Below are 27326 nucleotides of genomic sequence, written 5' to 3'. Positions count from 1 at the left end.
AGTAATAACCCATCAGTGCCTGGGCTATCAGCTCGATAAAGTGTAAGCTGTGGAAATACCTAGAAGGCAAATGAGGCCAGGAGGAAGGATTTCAATGCCAGGAGCAGTCAATTTTAGGTGACCTTTGAGTTCTTCCTAAAAAGAACGTGACTTTGTGTAAGTCAGCTGACTGAGATCACACAGAGGAGCAAATGGGTTGTTCCGGGCTGGTAAAAACCTTGCTTATTCAAAAGTGGTCCATTAGAGGGTCTCTGAAAGGTGAGTTAAATATGCTGCTGGGGGGGGGGGGGTTGATCCTGGCCTACAGCTCGCTTGCTCCCCACATGCTAATGGGATGGGGGAGAGAATAGAAAGATGAAAAGTGAGAAAACTAATGGGTTGAGAGACCAGTAAGTGATGTAAAGACAATCACTCACCACTTCCCACAAGCAGACTGATGCCCAGGCAGGCTCCAAGCAATGGCCACTTTGCAATATAACCCTGCCTGCTGCCCTCTGCTCACCACCACTGCCATTTTTTTTTATCACTTAATATGTCGTTATATGGTATGAAAGAGCCCTTTTGACAGTTTGGGGAAGCTTTCCCAGCCCTGTCCCCTCCCAGCCTGCAGCTGGGAAAAGTCTTGATATTATGCATCACTGTTGAGCAATAACAGTGCTCCACGCTGCTGCTGTGCACATAACAACACAAAAACACCGGTGTGCTATCAACACTGTTTTAGCAACAAATCCAAACTGCAGCACTTTAAGGTGATGAAAAAGGAAAGTTAACTCCTTCCCAGCCAGACTGTGTACACCCATCTTACTTGGTTTGCTCTGAAGTTTGGAGACAAGTTATGGGCTGGGTGCAGAAATAAGATATTAAGGTTACATAGCATGGTCATCAGCATGAAACCTGTCTTACAGGCCACCACCTTAAGTGGACATACTTCAGAATAGGCTGATGTAGAAAAAATGTAGTCAAAAATCCCTTAACAGTGTCCACCAATGTAGCACTGTAACATGCACGTAAAGTCCTGTAATTAGTGGACACCCTGTTGCTCTGCAGGAACTGCTCACCAAAAAGCAGAGAGGATCATTCCTCTCTCAGAGAGAAACAACCCATTGCAAATCATTTTTCTCAAGCTCTTCCACATGCTCCCTGCTCCCAAACGTCCACCTTGTGTCTTCCATCTAACCTACTTTCCTAATGCAACATCTCCAGCCCACTGTAGGACCGTGGCACTGTGCTCCCTGCTTTTCTCATCCCAGCCCTCCAGCTTCTGCCTTCACCCAGTGCTGGCTCAGCCCATGGGCAGGATGCTGCCGAGCACAGATAAGGGGACAAGCAGGTCTGATCCCACACACGGTAGGTGCTGGATCAGATTAGCTGATGGGTGGGAACTGCCCATAGGCAGACAAAGCAATGTGCAAGATCATTTGAGAAATAAACTCTACATAACCGTGTGGTTACTGTGGATCAGCTCATGAATGGCAATTGGACCCATCTTTGAGGTGACTGTCCTAAGAGACTGCCTCATGCAAAACTGCAGGTGGTTTTCTTCTGAAAGGAGTTTGGTTTTGCTGTAAAGTGATCCCAGTCAGCCTTAAAAAGCCACGATTCTCAAACAAGACTGAGATTTATTCCAGCAGCAAATCATTTCAGCTGTCATTCATATAGCCCCAAGGCTAATGATGCCCTCACCAATGATGCAATTCACATCCGTACTTTCTTACTGTAATCCCTCGTTCCTTCTTGCAAACCAGGAACCACTGCCATGCACAGCAGCATCACGGAGACCTTCTTGATCACCGTGAATGGGTTAAAAAAAGGAAATCTAGTAAAGGCTGTGCTGGCCTTTTGTGTTTTAACAATGAGAGGAAGCTCTGCCTAGTTTGAGGAATTTCCCACGTCTCCAATTCAGACTTGGAAAAGTGCTTTATTAAGCCTGTCTAAGAGGTGTTAAAAAAATAAAAATAATCAAGGAGATTAGGACAAAGATATCTTCCTAGAGCCTACGCATGTTCTCTGTTTGTTTGTTTTTTAAACCTGGATCACCGGAGGTAAACTCAGAGAAGTTCTAGGGAAGTCAAATAATGCCAAATGCTCACACCAGGCTCCTGCTAGGCTGGCCGAGCCATTACTGAATTCAGTCAAGTGTCATTGCTACTCAGATGGTAGAGATTTGTCCCCAAATGTCTTTGCATAGGATTTTGTTCCACAATTTTGCCAGACATTGCAAAGCAGGTTGAGTGAGAGAAGCAGATAAGGAATTTTCTGGATGTGAGTAAGATCTGTGGGCTGAGAAATTCAGCTTTCACCACTCAGCAGCAAGTGACCAAGCAGAAATGGAGCCTCAGGCTGTCAGATTCCCAGCATCCTTTCCCTTGCTATTCCCTTGCCTGCTACAATCTTAGTGCTTCCCATAAAACTGTCACTGGAAGTGAGTTACAGCATTCAAACCAGACCTTTCTCCCCCAGATCTGTGCTTCTTAAGCACATCGGTGAGCATCGCTTTCCCACTGATGGGGAGAGGGAGACAAGGTTGCAGAAGGTCACGCTGTGTCTGCCTTTTCACTGAATCCCAGTCACTTAAGAAACTGGTAGGTGCTGCTGCACCAGAAGGGTTCGGATGAAGGAGGACTGCTGGGGTTATAACATACTGATGAGGGTGAAAGCAGCAGAAAGTCCCCCTGCATCCCCCTGACTCTGAACACTGGGAACAGCACTTCAGCACCCCAGCATGACACCACAAAATTGGGTTTAGTTTTAACAGCTCAAAACACAGGTAGAAAAGAATAGAAACAAGATAAATGCAAGATTCATAGCACACAGCGGCGTCTTGCTCTGTGACCCTGGGTGCCCCAAATCCCTCCTGCCTGTCAGCAAACATCATCTAATATGAGACCAAAGGTTGCACTAAAAAGAAACAAATCCACCATTTCATACAGCTGACAAAAATACTGTGCATTGCAAATCCCATCTGCATTGCAAATCCCAGCCACAGCCCACTGCAAGCATAAAAAACCTCCCCAAAATCTGTTATTGCAGTCAATTTTTGTTGTTGTTGTTGGTTTGATTTTTTTGTTTGTTTGTTTTTCCTGAAAGCATGTAGCATGCCGTAGGACATAAGTGCAGACCAGATTAGCACAGTATAACCGTGCATATCCCTCTTTACCCTGAGTTTAGTCTAAATCAGTTGCAGTCACAATTTCCTTAGCCAGGCTGACAATAGCACTTTGTCAGAATCTCGAATGATTTAATTCTTACACCGAGAAGCCAAAAGCATCCTATGGGAACCTATCACCCAATCACCACAAAACAAGAAGTGCTCTGACCGCAGCTCCCCCGGCAGACACCTGCAGCAGGTTTACCGGGCATGCAAAGAATCTGGCCCTGAGCATCCCTCCAAGCCACCCTCACCAGCCCCAAGCTGCTGACGCACACAGGGAAACCCAGTGCATCACCGCGTACCTGCAGGATGAGGAGTGCTGGTCCTGTCCGAGTCCTTTCCACACTTGTCCTCTTCTGCTGGGCAGGAAGCTTCCCATCCAAGTGTCAGCTCCCGCCCCGGTCTCTGCCCTTTGTTTTCCCCAGAGCTCAAAACACACCTCGTGTGCGTGCTGTTGGTTGGAGGGTTGGTTTGGCTGTTTTCTTTTTTTCGTTTTTACTTTTCTTTTTGCAGCAAACCAGCCTGTGATAAATTCTCGGTGAGCTGGAGAGCGAAGCGTGTAGCTGGCGGTGACTTCACCCAGTGAACCCCACAACCTCCCTTTCCTGCGATCAGTGGGATCCGATCCCTTCTCCACTGGCGTGGGGTGGAGTTGCAGCTGAAAAACACGAGCCCGAAAGCACTAAATGGGCAGGGCAGATCTTCCTTCTCCGTTTGTTGTGTCAGAGAACATAGCGGTTCCTGCTGGCCCCAAGCACGGAGATGACCTCTGGCCAGGAAGGAACCTGGGAAATATTTTCTAAGTGATTTCCTGATGCGGGGGGGAAAGTGGATGGAAGGGACACTTGGGTGGGGGTACTCGCAGGAGAGTGTAATTTCAAGATGGGAAATCATTTTGGGAGCCAGTAGGGGGTTGGAAGTGAAATAAATTATGTTTTCTTATAGGGGAAACTGTTCTAGGAGCCTCAGTTGCTGCTATACAGAGTGATCTGGAGTCCAAGCCCTGTAGGTGTTTTCAGGCTTTCAGCTAAGGTGCCTTTCTTGCCTCCAAGGTGCTGAGATACTCTGTGAATCAGCATGGGAGAGCCTTGCCCCATGGAGCTGGTGTCCAGCTGGCTCCTGGGGGCTATTTTCATGCCCTAACGAGAGTGCTCCCCAGGAAGGTTTGGGATGGAACCTCAGGGCTCAGACCTGGAGCAGAGGATATGTTGATGAAATGAAGGATGCTGTGATGGCTGCTTTGCTTTTGGCTCTCCCAGCTTTGCACCATCTCTGATATTCTTGGAAGATAACACACCACAGCACCAGGGTCCCACATCAACCCATCGGGTGGCCTGGGGCACGTGCCACCCATCCGTACTGCTATCTGGAGATTTCAACTTCTCCCTCCTGACTGCAGAAGCAGCTGAGGACTGCTGCTCTCCTTATTTGTGTTCAGGGTCGGAGTGGGGTAGATCTGGACAGCCCCTTCTGAGGACGTCTTGAGATGGAAAAATGAATATAGGACTCCAGTCTCTACAGCTACCAGCACCCTTCTTTCATCACACAACAAGAATTTATTTCAGCATTTTGTGGTCTCCACTCCGGATTGCTTATTTATGACTATAAGAGCAAGCACGAACAATAGGACATTTCACTGCCAAATGCACTTTGCTCATGTGCTCAGTGACATCACTTTTTTTTTTTTTTTTGCATAAAAAGGGGAAAAAAGACATGGAGAGGGAGCCTGGGCTGTGCACCCAACCTTTAAGTGCTTTCCATTAACAAGTGTGTTCCAAATTTCCTTATATTAACAGTAACCTCTGTATGTGCATAAATGCAAGCTTCACCTGGGTTTGGATAATTTGCTTGAGAGACCAGGGAAGTCTTGCAGGACCTCAGGCGAGTCTTTTTATTTATTTATTTATTTATTTTCCTACCTCCAGTTCTCTTCCATTGCATGGCAAAGTTTAATCAGCTGGTACAGCACCAAGCCTTATGGAGCCCTGAAGATGGCTGGAGCATCTCATGGACAGCTCTAACCACCATAAATCACGAGCTGCCACGGCTCCCTAGCGTGACCCAGCAGGTATCCCACGTACCTGTCCTGTCCCCAAGGGGTGCCATGACCATGAAGTGAGCTGCAGTGCCCTGACATGCACGGGGACAGCAAAGGGCTATTTCAGTTGTGCTGGCGATTCTGGCAGAGAGCAAATATTTAACCTTTGCTCATGCTGGGGACAGCAAATCCCGACTCACTTTGCTCTAATCTGCTGTGAAGGAAGGAAGTAATGAAATGTCTTATTATATATCCGACTAGAGAAATATATTTAGAACTGAGAGTGGTGCTGAAGGTGGCAAGGTTTCATACCAACAGGAATGACGTGCTCTGGTCTGCCCTCCCATGCAGCCAGTGGTCAGCTGAAACTATTTATCTGGATGAATAAGGCCCCCAGGGAGTGCTTTTCTTCCAAAGGAAGAAAAACAGAAACTCATCACAGTGATGGAACAATTAATTTGGGTGTTTGGAGCACCTCAGATGTACGCTGCCATTGCTCAGCCCTGTGGGTTTCTTTCAGGTTTAAATGACGCGAGTTTGTCTTTAGGCTAATTAACCACACTTGTTTGAGACGCTTCATCACAGGAGAATGACAAGCACAGTAACGTGCAATGTAATCATCATGCTGAGAAGGCACAAAATGCTAAATGGCCGTTTAATCTCCTACAGAAAAGCACAGAAAGAGCAAATGTGGGAAAACGAAGCTGGACAGATTTAATTGAAAAGCAAAGCCTACGTTTGGGATAATCCCAGCAATCAACCATCCGTGCAAACTGCCATGGGAATCACTAATATTTGACACGTGTGCATCACAGCAGGCTGTCTTTCTGCGTGAGGTGCTTCATTTGTCTTCACTACTGGGCTCAGCACAGATACACACCTCTCTGGCGCAGTTAAAGCAGGATTTACTCTTGGAGCCTTCGGCCTTGCTGGAGCTCCTTAACTATTAAATTAGGGCTGTGGCTTTAACACCGTGTTTTGGCTAGGGTTATATAAAGCCTCATGCGCTAAAAGCAGTATTGACAATAGGCAAACAAGGGCCTTCGTCGCTGATAGGAAATCCCAGCGCAGAGACATGGGCCAAATAAGGAACTTCTGCAGGATGATGGAGAACTCATTGAGCACTTGTGAAAACCAATCGAGGAAGTAGAAAACGCCTGGAACTGGGAGCCTTTGTGTTCGTGCGATTGTTGGATTTCCCCCAGCAGAAAGCACACTGTAATTCCTTCAGGGATTTTTTGAGTCTCTATCCACAAAGCGCAACCCACCCATCTCTTTCTGAAACCTCAGGCGACTTCCTCTGGGTTAGCAGGACCCTGTTTGAAATGGACGGTTCCAGAAAATCGCCTATTTTCCCATCCTTTCCCCTGACAATGGACAATGAAGGAAATGTCTTTTAATGGTACAGTTTCAAACAGAAATGGTCACCTGAGGGTTATGGGTGTGCAGAGCTCTGCAAAGCTGTATCCTGCACATCATGGGACTCGAGGACTCCATACAATGCAGTCTACTGTGGAATGCTCAATTTTTATTGCAATTATCAGCAAATAAGAGTTGTTAATAGAAGTAATTGTGCCATAACACAGAGAAGCCCAGCAGTCAGGAGGATACCTTCACAGGGCTGATGTGCAGACCCAGAGCTTCTGCTCCAAAAAAGCAGGACAAGTAGTAGCTAAAGGTACACAGATGGGACAGGACAAGGACAAAAGTAATGTTAATATCTCACCTGCTGCGTCAAAAGGACAAGGTAGGACAACCCTTAGGCTAGACATAATACGTGCAAGAGCAAACACCATGTGCAAGAAGAAGGAGGAAGAAGAATGTTGTTGTCATCAAAGTGGTGCCATCAGCTAGAGCCCAGGTAGGAAAGAAGATGTCTCCTAGAGTTGGAAGCGAGCAGAACCTGCAGGATTTAGGCAGAGCCTGAACAGGAGCTCATGAAGAGTTAAAGAGCTCGTGGTGCACAGACTTTGGCATGGGGGTGACTGCATGCACAGGAAGAACCCAGCTGGGAGTGCTTCTAGGACCAAGTTTTTTCTTTTTAAGTCTGGCACGAAGTCCAACATGGTTGGACAGTTAATACATTAGGTTATGATCAAACAAATGGTGTTCTCCTGGGGCAAAGTGAGGGTGTAGAGAAAGAGCTTCTCTCCCTGTCTCATCCCCATGGCAGGCACAATAGTGGAGAGAGAGGTTATGTGTGTACTGCCTTTTCTTAGGTTCTCATGTCCCTTTCACTTACTATGCTATTTATCTAGTGCTTGATTTATTTACAAGAGAGAGGAAGCCTTACGTATGTAGGTGTTATGATAATAAACTTGTCTAGGAAGACACAGATTTAGAAACCTTGCTCTGACAGCAGATGTCTGGTGTGGTTTAGCCCAGCAGGCAGCTGAGCCCCACACAGCTGCTCGCTCGCTTTCCCCAGGTGGGATGGGGGAGAGGATCAAATAGGTAACAGTGCAGGAACTGTTGGGCTGAGATAAAGGCATTCACTAGGTAAAGCAAAGCAAAACCAGGAATTTATTCACTACTTCCCATTGTCAAGCCATTTCCAGGAAAGCAAGGCTCATTATGGTTACTTGGAAAGACAAACTCCATATTGCCAAACATCTCCCTTCCTCCTCCTTTCCCCCAGCTTTTATTGCAATTTATTCCCAGTCAGAAACAGGACAATGTCCCATATGACCCTAAGGCAGGACAGTTGGAGCAGGTCCTCCAAATTATTTCCCATGCTGAATGTCTTACAGAGGAGAAGAGGAAGGGAATAGAAATCTGCCATTTGTAAGAGGCTCCAAGGTGAAAGACTTTGGGTTGTACACACAGTACTGATGCACGTTTAACATGTACCAAAGTACACTTCAGTGGGTTACAACTAAATTTAGTTCATAGATTTGCATATCTCTTCCAGTGGAAAGAGACCTTTTGACCCTTCCTGAATATGCTTATGCATCGTGCTGTCAAAGATCATTCTGCTCGTACTGCTTCCCACTCACCTTTGTGCCCTAAATGTCAATCAGCTCACTGCAAAACCCACGTGGCCATGAGACAGCAAAGACCAGGTCCCTCCATGAGAACCACAGAGTCATCACACGGGTGATTAGAGGTAACTGAGCCCAAAGAAAGGCAAATACAAATTAATTCCAGCGGGCAGAGGGCATTCATTCAGAAAGCCATTTCCTCGTTTGCATTGAAAATGATAGGCAAAACAGAAAACCTCCATACAGAGAAACCTTTACATTCGGTACAGTGCCCTCTGCAAAACACTTTTTCTGTGTGAATTAGATCTCTTTCCTCCTTTACAGACATCAATGAGATGTCTTCACAATCACGTACCCCCTCTGACCCAATGGTCTAAGACCCAGACCTATTTGTTTTATTAAATAAAACTTATTTTTTATTAAATAAAACTTATTAAATAAAACTTATTTTTTATTAAATAAAACTTAATAAATAAAACTTATTTTTGTTTTCTAAGTTTTGTGGCTCTGGGACAAGGAGCACTCTTCCCACTGCTGCTGAAAAGAAGATGGTGTTGACTCAAAGGTTTCCTGTGGCACTTTTAAGGTCACCCAAAAGAAACTACACCATTTGGTGGAAGAGGCAAACTAATTTGAGGAAATTGTTTTTGTTGTTGTTTTTAGCCACACGACCTTTGTGTGTTGCAGCACTTGTAAATTCCTTCCCTAATACCTTTTAGACTGATCACACAGTTTCTCAGAAGGACAGAAATGCTTCCATTTCTCATCTTCCCAATGGTAATAAATACCTACACATATCCCAAATGTCAGAGGCTGAGCAGAGAAGACCCACGGACCATCCTTAAGAACAGGTATGTTTTCTTCAGCTGCTCAGTAGCTGGAAAAGATGTCCAGCTAGTCAAACACCAGGTACTTAAGGGTTTAAGGTGAAGCCTTTTGTCAAGCCAACAGCCAAGTTTGAGTTGGGCAACAGATACATGAGTTGGCTGATGGTATTAGAAAGCTCCTCTAGCTCCTGGCTCTTGTGGAGGAGGATTTAAGCAAGCTATTGCCAATGTTACTGGGAAGAGAGAGATGGTTTACTGGAACTACCTACACATGCTGTTTGCTATGGGTCTTTGAGCTATGACTGGAATTCCCATCTCCTAACAGAGGTTTCCTTGTTTGTTCATAGCTCTGTGAAATGGGGCATCCCTATCTGGTATCAGCACCAAGGAAGGGTGCGGTTCCTTTTCTTGGTAGAGTAGAAGGAATCTGGCACAACCTAGTTGCTTACTGGGGAAAGGCTGATAAGCACCACCACCCCTCTCGTCCACCACCCGACAGGAGCTCCCACTAGCATAGTCTTACGGTGGTTTGCTGACTTTGCTTTGGGCCTGATCTATGGTGCTGCTTTTGACGCAAGGTACACGGGGCCATAAGAAATGGAATACTCTTGAAAATTGGAGCCACCTGCTGGATATCCCAAATTGTGGATAAAATTCCACCCTGAAAGTTCTACCCTGCTCCTTCTTGCACCTCAGCTGTTTTCCCAGCAGCCTGATTCCAGGTAACACAGCAGAGATGACCTTGGACAGGGACAAACAAAACCCAAGGAATGGAGGAAATAGATCGCAGAGCCTGTTGGTGCTCTCAGGGCCATCACACCTGCTCTAGACATCTGAATATGTAGGGAGTGACTACTGGGAGTATTTAGGTGCATAGATATGCAGTTGTACTGCAGAACTCAGATGCCTGCAACCAACATGAAGAGGAAACACTTATGGTCATCAGCTCCTACCATAATACTCTGCCCTCAATTCAGTGTTTGGGCTTGCTGTCACATACAAAGAAAACTATTCACCTTGGGGCTCAGATCCAACAGAGTCAAGAGTGAAATGCAGGAGAACAGAGAGGCACTTGGGTAAAATATTTTGGGAAATTTTGGGGTGGAGGAGCAGGAAGGACTAACAGAGAAAGACATATCTAAGCAACCAAGAAAAAATTTAACATGGAAAACACTCACCTCAGTGTCTGAAGCCAAAAGGATAGATTCAAATGCTAAATCTGCAGTGGAGTTCCCTGATGCAAGACCACAGTTTGGCTTCTGTTGGACCCTGAGCTTTCTCATTTGCCAACACCAAAGACACCTCTGTGGTATGCAGTTATACTGGTCTGATCCTTTAGGCTAAGCTTGGCATCTCTGCCACCCAAGCATAAATGATGTAGGTGTTGCTGAGTAACAGTGAACTGAACCTGAAAAAGTTTGGGTGAGATAAGCATAGTGACACTTATTATTAACATTTCCTGGATGTGCTGAGACTACATACCACTAGTATTTCTGAAGCAAAACAGCTCTGCGTATGAAGCGCTGGGTTGAACAAAAAGTTTTTGCTGGAAAGTCTCCTGCTTTTCAAAGTATGCAAATCCCTAGCCAAAACTTATCACCCACAGGGATGTAAGTACTTAATTGCCTTTCAGGTGCCAAGTTTCCTGTCCATTATCCATTTCCTTGCTAAAAATGCTGAAAGCCCTGACCAGGCATTGCAGAAGCCTATAGGTACCTCTACCTCCTCATTACTTATTTGGGTAGGTCCCTGTTCACATTTGAAGGTTTCTGAGAGTTCCTTCCTAAGGAGCTTGGCCTGGGCCATGTCCAGACATCATCGATGTACGGAGGCATGGCTGAGGTTTTCAGGCTGTTCCTGGCCTAGCTGAATCTCTTGGGCTGAGTGTGCATGTTGTGATTTCACTCAACTTGTTTTCTCCCGCTAGACATTCAGATCTCTCCTCTAGAAATAACCAAAAAGGCTGTAGGATTGTGGCCCACTACAGAAATATCACTTGTAGGACAGATATGGAGAGAAATTCTTGCTACAGATCCCAAAAGTCTTCCAAGAGAAAAAGGAGAACATGGGACAAGGTAATACCAAACCATCAGGTTAACACAACCTGAAGGTGCCATTACGGATGAAATAGGGTTGTCTGTTTATTAACCACCATGCTTGGACCTTTTATTACTGCAGCACAAATGGGGCTTTTTCTTCAGGGCTAGAACAAAAATGGAGAAGAAATATCAACAGTGGACTGTGTACATGAAAATAATACCTGATCTTAGGTTAGGCGGAGCATTCAGTATGCTCAGCTGACATTGGGCATGGCTTTGACCTCCTCACTGAACAGAAAGGACGGTAAATGCTCACCTTGCCATTCCTCTCACACCACTTTTATGCCTACATGGTTTCATCAGCACCAGCCTAATCCTTTAGTTTACAAGATGGATGGAGAAGGGGACTGGACCTGTGGGCTGGCAGGGCAGTGTGCTGCGGTGGAGCCATCTCCTCTGGGACTCTTCTTCCCCAGGCCCCAGACCACTGAGCATGTTGATCCTTATAGGTGGGCTGATGCTCTTCCCCTGTCCAATATTTGGAATGTCCAATCTTTCTGAGGGTCTGGAGAATGGAGGCTGAAGCTAGTTGAGACTAGAGGTGGCTGACAGCTGTTTTTTCCCTCCAGCTGAAAATCATGACATGCTATAAAAATTATATCCTCCTCTGGGACCTCTAAGGCAAATCTGTAAAAGCATTTCTAATAGAAGGAAATATAGGAAAAAGATATTTTGAAATAAGCAAAATACATTGTTTTAATTATCTGATAAATGATACAGGGATTTAAACAGGGGGCTAGCTGTGCTTATTGGTGGTTTCTCCCACCTTAGCTAGCTGCCAGCCAAACCAGTTAAGACTTGGGTTTTTACAGAATTACAGAATTTACAGGTTTTTACAGATCATTGGAAACAAATTGCCCTGGGCTAAGGGTTTTCACAGGTGTTGCATGCCTTCCACTGAGCTTGGAAGTAGTTCTTTTTGCTTGCTGAGGATCGCTTGGACACCAGATCCCTGGTGTATGTGGATCACAGGGGTTTAAGATGCCTGGTATGAGATACCCTGGGACTCCCTGTGTGGGAGAGAGGACTCTGTTGGGCAGAGCCACCACCATAGGTGACCAGGGCTCAGGCAGGGAGAAATCCAGCTGACTTCCAGCACCCATAACAGTGTGGGTGTTCATGTGTAGTTTTGTGAAGTCAGACACCTCCATTGGACTTCCTTTTGTGACAAAACAGTGTTTCCCAGTTAAAAAAGAAAATAAGTCCATGTAGAAGATCCACAAGCTTTCATTGCTGTCTTTTCTTCTTGTTCCCATCTGCACACAAAGCTGATCCAGAGCAAACTTTCTACCTTTGCCTGGGTCAGTTGTACATTTCCTACAATTATTATTTGCTGGGTATACTTCCTGTTATGAAAGGGAAGTTGGCAAGATAAATTTCTTGTGACTAGTTTATACTTGAAAGCGGTGGCCCTGTCCTCACCCCAGAAAGGAATGTGGGGGGAGATGTGCTGTCACCCCACAGACCTCAGAGGGGTCTCCTGAGGGGTGACATGGTGCTGCTGGAAGTGGGGAAACAGGACGTGGTGCAGGTGGGCTGTGTTGTATGGAGGTGACATTTCCTATATTCTCTCCTTTCCCTAGATCCCCAGCATAGTACTTGGCTCAGCACGTTGCTGTCTCATCCAAATTCGCCATTCTTATGGCTCCAGCACGATGCAGCAGGAGCTATAGTGATGTGGCACTGCTGATGCATGTGGCAGAGGATGCTCCCACATGGACATCACCTTGGGAGGCAAGTACCTTTTAAGGAGGCTGGTCTGGTGTACTGCATGAGCAGCCAGCTTGCCACAGTCCTCCTGTGCTTCCCAGCAGTAAGGATGGGTTGCTCACAGCCCATCCCTGTCACCTGGGGTGGTTTCATCTGGTGACACCACATGATATGAGGAATGTGGTCCAGGAGCTCCATTTTTTTTGCCTGGTGTTATGAGACAACCTCACCAAGAAGCACTGGGACCATCTGCTGTCAGCCCTAGCCCCAGGCATTTCCTTTGCTCAGGCAAAGATGTGGTGTTTAAGCAGAGGGAGCAGTGCAGAATCACTGGTTATTCACATCCAACAGCAAAAAGATCTGTATGCACAGCCACAGTGTCCATTTCCATGGGAAAAAAAAAAAAAAGCTCAGATGGGACAGGCGCCATTCCCCATTGCTTTCTGGGAAGAAGAGCTTTTGCTTTCTCCTGCTTCAAAGCTTTAAAGTTGGCCAGATGCTCCCTGTGGAGCACAGCCCAGCTTTTGCATTGGTTCTGCTTAAAAACACACATTGATCTGGCTCAAAACACCAGCAAATCTGACAAGCCTGAGCCGTGCACTTGCAGGGCTGTAGGTTGCCGGTTGTCCGGTTCCGACTACAAAGGATGTTCGCTGGGTGTCTCTAAGAGGCCTCAGATGAGCAAACTCTGCTTGCCTTATCTTGGGTAAACAGGTGATAATTTCTGATAAACAGACATGATAGAAGCAGGAAGGAAAACCTGAGGTATGGTTGTCCACCAGCCTTGCTTAGCTGAGAAAGAAAATAAATCTTGGCTTATGATGTGGCTGAGAGAGCCAGGGAAGCCTTTCATCCAGCCTGCTCCTTTCAAAGGGAAATGGCTCCGGGAATGCAATATTTATTTAGCATTAAATGAAGTCTGTGCCAAGTATTGCAAAAGACAGGTCTAGCTTTTGCTGGGGCTTGTCTGTCAACTGGCATTTCAGAATTACTACAGTAACCCTGAAAGTTTTGTACCAGCCTCAAAGTTTGCCCAGGCAACTCCAACCAGCTTTTGGCTTCCTTTCTAATGGGGGAAAATGATGGATGGAGCTCTAAACTATCTGCAGCACTGAGTGTTTGGGGGACACAGCTCTTCTGAAGAGCGCGATCCCCACTCAGTGCTTCTCAGGCTCCCTCCCCGGTTATAAGAATAAATTTTAGCTGGCAAAATGCTCCAGCAGGACCACAGGGCATGCCCTAGCAGCTCACCCCATCCTTGGGCTGGCCCTGGCAGAAGCCCTGCAGGGCTGATTCAGCTCACTGAGCTAGCAGAAAACCTCATGGCTATCTGTGGGGCTGGTTTGCAGCCAGCACAGTGGGGTGAAGCAAAGTGGCACATGGAGGAACCGCCTGAGGACTTGAGGGGACATGGCTGAGAAAGGGAAAGTAAGAGACCATCAGTTCTGTTCAAGCACTCACATCAGGTACAGGAGGTGGAGAAAAGTGAGGCAAACCCAAATCCAAGGCATTTCCCTGCTTGAAAGCTTTCAGCAGAAAATGTGTATTCTCTCTACACGCCCACCCCCCTTCAAAAATATTTTATTTAGAGAGGATTTTTTGTGAGTCCTACCAATGAGTCCATGTTTTACACAAACAAGCAGGCACAAACAAAAGGCTTCCACAGACACTTTTAATGTGATCTCAGCCACAGCACCTGATTACCTTCTTAAGAAGTGGAAGATGAATCTATTTAAATCACTGAATTCCTCCCTTTTTGTTCTGTGCATTTCCATTTTTCTCCTTGAGCAAATGAGAAAATGCTCTGCCGCCGCTCCAAGGGACTGCTTCCTAGTGGAAATGAGTCTTCCTTCAGGAAGGAGCCCCTGACGCTGCTAACTCCCCATGTGCATGAGAAGAGTTCAGGGAGTAATAAACACCGTATTTGCTCTTGCTGGGTGGTGCAATGAAGCAGTGGCTCTGGCTGTGTCTCAGGGCCCTATCCTGCCCTATGGACGTAGCTCCTGGGGTCCTAGAAAAGCCCAGTGCAGCTCTTCTGCTCCCCATGTGAGCAAGAACTGGAGCTGTGCTGGTGCTGCAGGTCTGTGTGCACCCTCAGGCACAGAGGAACCCCAGGGACAGACAAGGTCCCCATGGGAGCTGTGCGAGCTGGCCTGTGTTTATGCAGCAGCACAGCTGTGCCTTGTGTTCAGGGAGCAGGTTTCTCGTTAATTTTCCTAGCAAGGCAGCTTTTTGCATGTCAGAGCTAAAATTCCCCTTGCACTCACAAGGGTGAGTTCTCCCAGGCTTTAGGGTAGCCCTCCTGCCGTCAGTTAATGGGATTTAATAGGTAGCCACAGGAGGTGGGCTCAAATGTGGGGATCACTAAGAAAACCACCCATCTAGAGTCCCCCTGGCCAGAAACCTTAGGGAAATAAAGCAAACTGGGCACTGCTCATCCAGCATGTTGGCAAAGGATGAATCGCTTTATTTAACAAACAACATTTTCTCAAAGGAAGAGGAGAAAATGATAACAGGAAGATAATAAGTAACACAGGATACCTAATCACTTCTGAAAGCTTGATCATAAATGGTGACTGTCCTTATCTGAGAGTCCCCAGGGAGGCAACTGTGAGATCAAAAGCTCCTGAAGTGAGAAGGTGCATTTCTAGTGTGAAGAACCATGCAGGTCTTGAAAGACTTGTGATATAGCAGCGTGTGGTGGCTGGGGCCATTAGGAAGCTGTGGAGGAAGGACAGATCCAGAGCAGCCAAAATCTGTAAGATCTTCTTGTTGTCTGTGGGGTTGTGTGAAGAAAACAACTCCTGGGAGCAGGTACGCAGCAGTGGGTGAGGGACGATTCTGCCTTCTCTGCTGCCCACCCCAGCTCCAAACTGGCAGTTGGAATTGGGCTTCGTCCAGCATGTTTGTTCCAGTGTGCTTAAAACAACCCTTGGTATTTATGGCAGATTCAGAGGTTAAAAAAAAAAAAAAAAAAAAAAAAAAAAAAAAAAAAAAGCCCAACACCTAGTCAGCTGGCTTTTCTCTGAGCTACACAAATCAAATCAGCCCCTAATTGAATTCCCCTCTGTTGCAACAAACTGGGGCTTGAGCACTGGGATTTCCTTTGATTGTTCCCACTGGTGAAGCTTTCATCCAGTTGCACTCATGTCTGGCACTTCTTAATGACTTCATATAGATCTGTATGTAAATCAGCTTAATGAACTGAGGATGCTCTCAGCTGGGTGAGGTGCACTCACTAGTGCAGCGTAGTGCAGCACAGGAGCACGTCCAGTCTCTGACACCAGTGCCTAAGGTAGCACCTCACCTAGTGCCAGCATCCACCAAAAATGTGAGATTTGATGGGTTCGACTGCTCTTTGTACTGTCCTACAGGGCAGAGCTTGCTTAGCCATTATTTCCAGAATAATCTCCATTTTCCGATGAATAATCTTCAGGGCAAGGAGCCACATTACCCATGAGAAGCAACTGTTTTACAGGAAGCTTCACAATCATTGTGGGTGCTGAGTTCTTCCAGAAAACGTTCATCAGTCGGTGGTGTGAGCCATGGATGCTGATAGATACCCCCAATAAGTTCCCCATAGGGCTGTGAAGCCGTGGAGCAATCCTGGGCAAGTCCACAGTAACTTAATGAGAATCAAATATTGACCCAAATTATGTGTGTGGTTGGCTTTGAAAAACCAGAAAGGTCATTTTTCTTATTTTTTATATTTTTTTTTCCAGACTGGAAAGTCCCTGTGTGGCTGGTATCAGCTACCCCTTTCTGGGACAACATCCAGGCATGGTTTATGGTCTAGCATGGCCCAAAGCCTGTTCATCCTGTGCAGCCCAGGTGGGTGGGAGGGTTTGCTCGAGAGCCAAAGCGCAGTTCCTGCCTGCTTTTATGTCCTAGGACAAGACGTAGCCCAAGCAGCCGGTAAACGACAGCAGCCTGTTGGCCCGGGGAGCTCTGGGTGCTGCCAACTAAAACAAAGGACATTGCAGCAGGGAGAGCAGCTCCCAGTGGCGCGGGACTGCCGGGAGTCTCCAGAGATAAAGCACGGCCAGAGGCCTTCACAGGCACTTCCCTGGCTCTTGCTTCTCTGCTATGAAAACCTCTGGTGTGGGCAGACTGCCTGAGGCCGAGACTCAGCCCTCAGCAGCAGAGCTGGGGCTCATAGGCCACAGCCTGTCCCACCACCCAGGCCATGGAGGAGGACAGGCCTGGGGATGGTGGCCAGGTTCAGCCAAGGGTCCAGGTCCTCAGGCAGGTTGAATGGATGTGGCAGGTCCATGGTTAAGGTGGGAAGTCAGCTTAGCAGGTCAGGGTCAGGCATGGTGAGGGTAACCAGATTCAGACGCAGTCCTGTGGCCACCAGATATGACAATGTGGTTGAGATAGGTCCAAGGCTGGGCTGGGAAGTAAACCCATGGGTTAAGTCCCAAATCAATAGGTCCATGGTCCAGGGGGGCAGCCCTCAGCTGTCCCTTCTCCAATCTGGCCCCAGTCCTGGTAGACAAACCAGGAGGGGATGTGCTCAGGGCCCTGCCAGTACCTAATTTCCAGGTAGGGGGGACACAGCCACAGCAGCATCCTACCATCACCACAACCAGACTGTGGGTGTCCCTTGGCCACCTACCATACTGGTAGGTTGTTTGGCCAAAAGCTCAGGCTCAGATAAAGCCTTTCAGAGCAACGAGCCCTCATTCACCATGGTACGTCTCTCCCCATTTCACTGCAAGCCCCACAGAAACCTTGTGTCCTTCATCTCCCCCTCTAAGTAGGGACAATGAGTAGTTTTTCCTTATACCATGACAAAAGATCTTATCTGGTCACTTCAGAGGACCTGGCAGTTCTCCACCTTGGGGGCAGCCTGCCACCTTGTGTTGAAAGCTGAGGATTATCTGGTGGTTTTGCTGAGGACATTCAAAATGCTTTACTTACAGCTTTGTATTTCAGACACCCAGAAGAAATGACGAAGACCTCTGTGTCCCCGGCCGCGGCTTTGGTGGGACATTTGATTTCAGGTGTCACTCTCTGCAAGCAAGGGTAAACTTTACCTGGGTCCCTAGCAGCTGTTAAGGACTTTCCCTTCTACAGTGAAGGTTTTTGGTCCATTCAAGTTGTGTCATTGCCCCCGAAACTGGATGTGACCTTGCTTACCCTTGAGACAGACCCACAGTTTTCAGCACCCACACCAAAAAGCTCATGGAAGCTCCATTGCTTTACTTCACTGAAAGCCCCAAGCACCACAGAGGTGCTCCTTGGTTTCAGAGACATAGGCATGGGTTCCAGGTGCAACATGTGGGACACCAACAGCCACTGACTGGTGGCTGGATGCCAGGCCAGATGCTCAGGTCATCTTGTACAGCCCTAAACACCAGGTCCTCACATGCCTTGGGGGTTTCATCTCAGGCTGAACCCTACTTGACTTCCACTTGGCTCCTTTTACTGCCTCCAATCTTAAAAAGCATAAAGTGTTCATTAGAAAGAATAGATGTTTATAGGGTGTAAGATTCTTTCCAGATTATTTTTTCATTTTCCTAAATGCTCCTAAGAGTGTGACAAATTCTTCTCATAAAAGCTATTAGTGGTTAATGAGCCCAGAGGGACATGTGCCACTGTCTTGCTGAGCTCTGCTGTAGTTTTCTACAGGGGTTTCCTTCTATTTCTCCTCTGTCATTCATAGTTCATAGACAACCTTTTTTTTTTTTTTTTTTTTTTTTTTTTAATTTTATTTTCTTTTTCACCATCAGACTTTCTTCCTTCCTTACACTGTTGTTCTCCTTTCCGTGTTCTTGCTGGAAGAGGTGTTACGTATCACACATCCCATGTTCACAGGACAGGCAAGCAATATGCACACACGATGTGCAGATGCTATGCAGGACATTAGGTAAGGGTAAAACCTTTACAAAAACCATCAGCACAGCTGTATTGACTCTTGTAGCTCCCAGCCAAGAGGGGATGGCAGCAGGGTTTGCCATGGTGCCCAGCAGAGGTGAAGGCAGCTGCCTTCACACCCTGGCAGCTTTCACAGTGGACAGGTAGGGACTCAGCTGGAAAATGGTGAAGATTCAGAACCAGCTTAGAAATGGGGAAAATTAGTTTCTTCTTCCTGGTTTTCACTTCTCCAACAAACCTGATTCCCCTTATCCTCACACAGGGGAAGAACTGCCCAGCTGAGAAAGACAGGGTTTTGATTTACTAACTCACAAGGAATGGTTGAATTCAGATTTACCTATATGCTTACCCAGCGGGTGATGACTTGACCAGCCCAACAAAGTGCTCAGGATGAGCATGTTTTCCTCCAAAAACCAAAAGCAGGTCTGGGGGACTAACCGTTGGATCCATGGCAAACCCGAATGATACCCATGTGGAACTACCAGTTGCTTTCTGAAATGTGTTGGACGTTGTGTGGCACTTCTGCATCGCTGGCATAACCCCTTCAGGTCACAGGAGATGGTGCAACTCAGCCTCGTGACAGATCATGGGCAGAGCAAGGCAAAGTAGGGCTGCTTCTTCTAAAACAACATCCCCTTCTTCCTGTTGTGTCTGGGCCAACTGCAAATTTGTCTGCAGGATTAGCTCGCCACTGTAGGCTGAGATGAACCAAAGCAGAGCTCAGCTGTGATGATTTCTTCTTATTAGCGGCTGGCTGCAGACACAGTCTGGCAGCGTGGCACCTATTGAATTCCACCCGGGTATTGAAGAGCCTCTTGGCAGCCCAGCTGGGGAGTGACTTATGGGCTTGTTTACTTGTTAGGGCTACGACTCATGTTCAGCACAGGCCAAGCTGAGTCAATTTTTCATGTTTTGCTACATGGTGTGTGCACATCAGACATGAGGAAACACGCTAGAGCTGCAGAGGCTCAGCCATGTGTTTGCACTCCTTTGTGTCCTTGTTCCTGCACATCAACACCGGTGGAGGCTGAAGGTAGGGCTACAGCAGACCCTATTGCCAGTTCAGTTCCTGGTTGCTGACCTGCTTATCCAAGTGCAAAATGATGCATAAGATTAAGTCATTTTCTAAAGGAGGTCTGAAATCCTTGCTTTTCCAGTAAACATGCAGGTAACTATTTACTGGCACACTGAGACCCTGCCAAGGGATTGGAACGAGTGCTAGCACCACAGAGAAATGAATCCACGTGTCCTCATAGCAGCAGGACTTTTAATAAGATGAGTAACAGGTACAAGGCGAGTTTCCAAATACATTAACATGCATAAAAAATTAGGTTGTGCCTGGTCATAGCTTTGCAATCTTTCAGTGGAATTGCTGTTAAGTACTGATTTGCTTTTGCATTTTTATTGCTTATTTAAAATGTGGCTCTACTTGGACTGGGTTCCCGTAACAGGGCACTTTGGGCTCCCACATCTATTGCCTCAGAAAACCTCACATTAAAACCTGGTCAGCTGTACAAATCCCAGCCCCATCCACACCTGACTGAAGTCAAAAATTGCCAGAGTTTTCCTGGCACTTGATAACACTTGATAACACTGACCCCAAATCTGCAGTAATGCTCTCATACCCTTTGCCTGTGGCCCCTGATGCTCTCTAATAAGCCTGAAAAAGGAGGTAAATCTCTTTTCCCAGCCCTCACCCTCAACTAGTGCCATGCAGGGAGCCGTCCTTCCAAAATCACCACCCCCAAAGCCCCAAATGGGAATAAGGGCAGAGCAACCTGCTCCCACCTCCAGATGGCCACCACACATGTGCCTTCCCACAGCCCTTTATATCAAGAATTGCTGGGAGCAAACCCAGCTAAGCAGCATGTTTTCCTCACACCAAATAGTTGCCCACGCACCAAAAGAGGTCCCTGGAGGAGCCACCTGCCACCACCATCTGGCTATGATTGCTGTGAGCTTCCCTAAAGTCTCATGCACACACGTGGTTCTCCAGTAGTGGAAATGGTCTGGATATTTATTATTATTATTGTTGTTATTGCCATTTTTAATTGGGATAGATGGAGCCACAAGGGAATTTTTTTTTTTTTTTTTTTTTTTTTCCTTTTGGTTAGCTTTTTTAAAGGCTCTTTCCTAAGTTCAGACCTATCCAAGTGTGGGAAGAGTCACTCTGAAGGTAAATGGAAAGAGGAGTGATGAGGAGGTAAAAAAAAAGGCCAAGTGTGTGATGCAAAAGCAAATGCCTGGGAGCTTTTTAGGAAGGGAAGTCAGAGTGATCCTGCTAGTTTTTGTCTCCTAGTGAGTTAAAGACACAAGAGAGGGTTCGTAATGACATTTAGATTGGAGTCGCAGAGCTCCTCAGATCCAGCTGCACTGTCACCATCCCACTGATGTTTAACAAAAAGGCAATACACCATCCAATACTACAAACCAGGATTGCTTGCCCTCTGGCTCAGGAGCTGCTCCTTGCTCAATTCTTTGTGCATTGGTGAGTGACTGCCCTAAAGGGAAGGGTCCTGTCCATCCCAAGGAGCCCAGCAGCCCAGCTGCTCCTTGTCCTACAGCAGCAGCCTGGCTCTGTGGCTCCAGATTTGCACCACAGGTCAAGACAAGCAATGGATGCATAAAGCCATGGAGAAGGAGAGAGGCCATTTTTGTGTCTGCTTAAGGAGGAAGAAGAATGTCATACTCAACAGGTAAGGTCCTCAACATCCATCCTGACAGCTCTAAGGGTCACCCTGCTCAGACACATTGGTCATCTGAGACTTGCTCAAAGGTGGCTGCATCTCCTCAGGTCCTGTGTGGTGGTTCAGGATGCTGAACTCACAGCTATGGGTTCAGGGGCCAAGAAACATCAAACCTTGTTGAGCTGAGTTCTTCACAGACTTTCTGGTGTTGGCACTGCAGAACCATGGTGGCTGGTGGTGGCCCTGGACAGCTGCTGAGCTATTGGCCTGGAGAAGTGGATAGCTGAGTGCAACCTGTGGGCCCTGCACTGGTAGCAGAGTGGGACCTCAATAAGCTCAGGGGTGGGAAGTCAAATCAGCCCTACAGAGAAGCTAAAGGCCAACCCAGCAGTAGACTGGAGGACTTGACAGATGTCACTGGGTAAAAAATAGGGCCAAGAACCAAGAGCATGGCCAAACGCATCTAGGTTTCCCTTATCATCTCTTTCCCATCAGAAATTTGATTCCAGAATCTCTGGTTTTCCCCTTGGCAAAGGTGTGTGCCTTTCCTTCGAGCAGTCCTGTGGGATGGAGCTGACCCCACACAGAAACACTGAATGCCTTGAGGTGGAGGTGGACATCTCATTGTGACCTGGAACGATGCTGGACAAGGGGAGTGGGGCAGTTGGCTGCTGCATGGTGTTACATATCTCCTTGTCCAACCCCAAGCGGTGGTGTAGACCACCAGATGGGGCAATACAGGAGTTTTTTGAGCTCTTGAAGTGTGCAGGTCACAGTTGGGCAGCTCCCTCTTACAGATGAGCAGGCAGGTGGGTGTAAAAAGCAGTGGGGGAGGTTTCGAGGATATGGAAATCTAATCATCCTTGGTGGCCTTCACATCTGTTATACGCTTTGGGTTCTGCAAACAAAGTTTGTTTCCCCAAAGGCATTTAGGCGCATCGTTTGTGTATAGACTTCTAGTTCTGTGTCAGCATTGTCATCCTGGCAGACATGCAGGGACCTGGCCTGGCTGGAAGAGAGCAAGCACAAAACCCGGGGAGTCCTGCGGGGGAGCGGCGGGCAGCAGCGGACGTTCTGCATCTCTGCCTCCAGCTCACTGAGTCACATCACCCACGCCTGGAAAACGGCCTTCATCGGGCATGTTCTTGGCATTGCGCCTCCAGGCACAGCACTTTTTGTGTTCTTGCTGAGGCTCGTGAGGCTGGGCTGGATGTCAGAGAGAAAGAGGATGTACTAGGAACTGGCAAGAAAATTCCAGAGTAATGGGAGGACCCAGTAGGCTCCTGGGGTCTCCAGGGAACTGGCACCGAGTCACAGCAGAAAGACACAGGGAAGTAAAATCAGAGGTGAACGGAGATGTTACTAGACCAAGCCCAGTGCACACCGAGCCTGATCCAATGTTTTCAGCATGGGGTCATAATTTTTCCTTCGGTATAGTCCATCAAGGAAAACAAACAAACAAACAAAAAAACCAACCTACTGATTTTTGACCCTGTTTCTATTTCCAAGCAAGTGAAAGGTGCTGCATCCGTTGAGGACAAACTATGTGGATTTCAAGTGATTTCCAAACTTTTCATTCTGAAAATTTATAAATGTCCATTTAAGACTTTGTGTATGCCTTTAGAATGCACAAGATAAGGCAAAGATGGAGGAGGAAAAAAAAGGGGGGGAGGAGGGAGGGGAATAAAATTATTGTGTAATGAACCAAATGAGAGGGTCTTGTCTGAAACTACCAAAGTGATTCAATTTTATGTGGATTTTTTTTTATTATTTTATTTTTTTGGTGTTTGCAGGAGCAATGGGAATGTTGAGGATGAGCACAGTGCTTTTTGCATCCCACCAAGGCTTTCTGCATCATGGGAGGGTTTTCCTTGCTCATTTTTTGGAGGAGCATTTTGAAGCCCACCAGCTCCTAGGCATTGGAATGGGCTGCCCAGGGAGGTGGTGGAGCCACCACCCCTGGGGGTGTTCAAGGAGAGGTTGGACGTGGTGCTTAGGGACATGGTTCAGTGGGTGACAGTGGTGGTAGGGGGATGGTTGGACCAGATGAGCTTGGAGGGCTTTTCCAACCTGAATGATTTTATGATTCGATGATTCTTTGCAGGCTTGTTCTCTTGGGGGCTGCATTTCTGCAAATGTGAAGTGTGAGCTGGTCAAAGGACGCAGCATCTGCCTCTGCCCCTCAGCTCCTGTTTTTTTCTCTTGTATCTGCTATCATAGTTTTAGCCTCCAGATGGCGAAAACCCTTCAAAAGACGCTGCAGAGAGCTCTAGGGAAGCTGGCGGTGATCTGCTTACAAAACCGCAGCAGAAAGACCCGCAATGAAGAATTCCCCTCAATCGTGCGTTTTCCAGCTCATTTCTGTGATGACGTCCGCGTCCCCCGGGCTTGGGCACCGCTTCGGAGCTGGGGGCAATGGGTCTGGGAAGAGAAGGGGAAAATATGCTCCTGAGTCAGGGTTTCCTGGAAAGCTGCTGGGATGATGAAATCGGCTGGTGCCTTACGTCAGGTGGAAGTTTTCCACCAGGCTGCCCCAGGAGCCGGTTTGCAAGGCAGAAACCTTGGGTGCGATGCTGGAAATTCCTAAATCCCACCTGTGTGGACTTTATACTCCTTTTTCAGTGTGATACATGAGCAGTTTCCTTGCAAAAAGTCTTGAGAAACCCCAATTCCTAGGAAAGGCTGAGTGTCTCCTCTGAAAAGCAGGTCCTTTGTGTAAGTCTGCAAATGAACCAAGAAAATGAGAGGTGATGGGAAGATCAGACCGTAGGCAGAAAGGGGATTTCTGGCTCCCAGATGGAAAAATATGGTTGAGTGATTCCGGTTTGAGTGATTGCCTGGATTCTGTCAAAATGATGCCAAGTGCCCCGTCCCAGGTGATGCCCCTGGCTGTAGCCTCAGAGGGGACGTTTGGTGGTGGCACTTTCTCCCGGTCGGGATGCGGGGCTGCCTCGCCTAGCATCACAGCTCACCATGGGCAGAACAATGCAAATAAATAAGGGCATGGAGTGAAGATGCCGAGCCCAGAATGAGCAAACAAGCTGGTGTTTGGTGCGAGGGCTGGTTCAGCTGCCAAACTGCTTGCTGGGGAAGGTTTGGGTGGCATGGGCTGGCTCTGCTCTCCCTGCAGGAGCCAGAGCAGGCATGGGAGGGAAACCCACGGAGGGTACCACCAGGCAGAAACCCTGGCAGGGTCAGGCAGTCCCCAGGACACTGAGGTTGGAGGCAGGGGGGTTTCAGAGGAGGCACTACCTTTTCTCATGCCTTTTTCCAGGGCATCTGCTCCTGCTGAGTGCCAAGCAGGGCAGCGGGTGGCAGGGACACGCAGGTGACCGCAGGCGTGGGTGGCTTGTGCCAGCGCAGGCGATGTCTTTATGCTGATTCAGTTGGAGAAACGCACGGAATTAGAGCCCTTGCGTCCATCCGTGTACCTCGTGCCAGGCTAAGGAGCCTTTCTTCTGCCTCAGCTGCCTCTGGCATCCGATAAATCCTGACCTGTTTTTTGCGCGGTCCAGCATTAACAGCACAGATGGAGCAACTTTACTGGAATATGCATGGCTTTCAGTCAAGGAATAAATTACATTGGTTCACAGATGCTTTCTCCTAGGGCTAGGATAGGCAGAAATATATCTTACAAAAAAGACCTCCTTCTATCCTGTCTTCTTTCCCATCCTGAATAACCACCCTGGCTTGGGCTTGCCAAAGGGTTTTTAAAAGCTCTGTCTTTCAATTTGTCTGCATCTGACATGGAAACAGATAAGCACGAGCACCACAAGAGTTTCTGTCTGTTTTTCACAGCCATTTTTCAGCTTATTTCTGTGCTTTGAAGTGGTTTGTACTGAAGAAAAATGAGTGACAAATATCAGAGAGAAGAAACAAGAGCCTTGTCAGAGCAAACTCACCTTCACAGCATTTCCCAAAAGCTTTGGCTTTTTTTTCATTTCATGTGAACATTCAACTTGCTCTTTTTTTTTTTTTTTTTTTTTTTTTTTCTCTCTCTCTTCTTTCATAGAAAAGTAAAGCAGACAAGGTTTGAAAGCAGAAAACACGATGAGTGCTTCAGAGAGTTTTGCTCGTGAGGCTTCATCTGGAGCTGCTTGGCTTGACAGCCTGCAAACTCAAATTTCCTTAACCAGAGCCCTGAAAACATGGTATTCTGCTTAAACTGCTCCAACCCTTTAAACTACTCTAACCCTTTAGAGCTGTGTAAGCTGCTTAAGGTTCAGCTACAGTTCGGATCAATCCAGATGCTAAAGCGTTGCAGAGTAGCCGAACACTGTGAACTCCCCCTGGCTTTGAAATGATCTCCAAATTGAAAATGTTTCAACTGGTAGCATTTAAATATTCATTGCTCTAAATCTAAGAAACTTGTTTCTAAATAGGATTGAATTATGAGTTTCAAAGAGATTTGCAGCATAAAGCCACATTTGCAGGGAGCCTGAGTAGCAGTTTTAAAGTTATTAACTTCTGCTGTTAGGAAATTCCTCCTTAAGTGGCATCTTTAACAAAAGCTTCACGAAATTGCCTGTACCGATCAAACAATACAGATGCAATTATTTTGTCTTGAACTTTAAAGCTCACTGACATCCACAAAACCAGATGTATTGTGTCTCCCTGACTCCCAGTACCCAAGTAACATATGATGAGTACTTCTTGATGTCTTGTGCTCGTTTGCTCAGGTTCATTAACCCCATGGTGATGGGGACATGCAATTACACATGTAGGCAGGCACAAACTCCCCGCAAAGCCAAGCCATGGCTGAGCCCAGATGCAAGGGGGGGCGGGGGGTGGGTTTAAGTCACAAGCACCACTTGGTCCTCCCTTTAAAACAGCCAGCAGCCTGGGCAGTTACGTGCATTAATATAGTATCACACAATCATTAAGGTTGGAAAAGCCCTCCAAGATCACCTGGTCCAACCATCCCCCTGCCACCAATGTCACCCACTGAACCATGTCCCCAAGCACCGTGTCCAACCTCTCCTTGAACACCCCCAGGGGTGGTGGCTCCACCACCTCCCTGGGCAACCCGTCCCAGTGCCTGACTGCTCTTTCTGAGAAGAAATGTCTCCTAATTTCTAACCTACGAAGCTATGCCAGCAGGTTAGTGCCAGTTTTTAGCCTGTCATTGTAGGGTTGAGAGGTGGCAACACCAGTCCAGGTGAGATGCCTGCAATGTACAACGTTTGTGGCCAAGTTCTTTCCACCTGAAAGAACAGGATGTGTTTTTCCGGGTTGAAATAGGGTGAGACCTTACTCGGTCACCTCTTCTACCTCTTCCTGGCAGTGGAAATGAGTTAAACATCAAACTCTTCACTGATTAACCAGCCCAAATACTGGGGTGGGAGCGGTGGGCAATGCACAGCTGTGGGGTGTGATGTGGAGTTGTGCCAGGCATCAGGCTCAGCAAAAATCTTGGGGGGCTGAGTCTGCAAGCCAGGGGATGGCTGGGAGCTCGCTGAGGGGATGGACAACCTCAATGACCAAGGAAAGCCTTGTGGGGCCTGAAGCTGTTCCCCTCATGCTGAAAACACACATCAGTCCCTGTGGGGGGGGGACTTGGGCACCTTCATCCAGTGAAGAGATGCTGAAAGTCCTGCTGAGCCCATCCAGGGTTATTTGGATGTTTAATTCAGTGACCATTTCATGGAAAAACATCACCTGGGAGGCTGCTGGGTTGGGGCATGGGGACCGGTCCTGACCTTTAATGGGGAATTTCCAGTGCTTTAATGGTGCTGGTCGTGGAGGGTGCCCAGAACTTGGAGCGTGAAGGTCTTTGAGACATTGCAGTGAGGATTCCGTTAAATAGGATTTTATTGTGGGAAGAGCTTGCCTAACACTCCAAAGGCACAGGAAAATCAATGGCAACTCTTGCCAGAATATTTCTTTTTATCTTCAGCAAAATTTATCCTCTGGAAGGAGATATTTGCATGTTTTGGTACAGGTGATAGTAAGA

General features: G+C 47.2%; 1 long non-coding RNA gene across 1 annotated transcript; it reads right to left on the bottom strand.

The window, feature by feature from the left end:
• Positions 1-3571: 3571 nt before the first annotated feature.
• Positions 3572-3888, bottom strand: LOC118157149. Its single transcript, XR_004746553.1, has 2 exons — positions 3731-3888; positions 3572-3694 (listed from the first exon to the last, which is right to left on the bottom strand). It is a non-coding gene; the product is annotated as an uncharacterized LOC118157149 (long non-coding RNA).
• Between the last annotated feature and the right edge of the window lie 23438 nt (positions 3889-27326).

The sequence above is a fragment of the Oxyura jamaicensis genome, assembly GCF_011077185.1.
Source record: "Oxyura jamaicensis isolate SHBP4307 breed ruddy duck chromosome 3 unlocalized genomic scaffold, BPBGC_Ojam_1.0 oxy3_random_OJ106475, whole genome shotgun sequence".
Taxonomy (NCBI): Eukaryota; Metazoa; Chordata; class Aves; order Anseriformes; family Anatidae; genus Oxyura; species Oxyura jamaicensis.
Note: the sequence above shows the minus strand (reverse complement) of the source record. Positions and strands in the feature narration are given on the sequence as shown.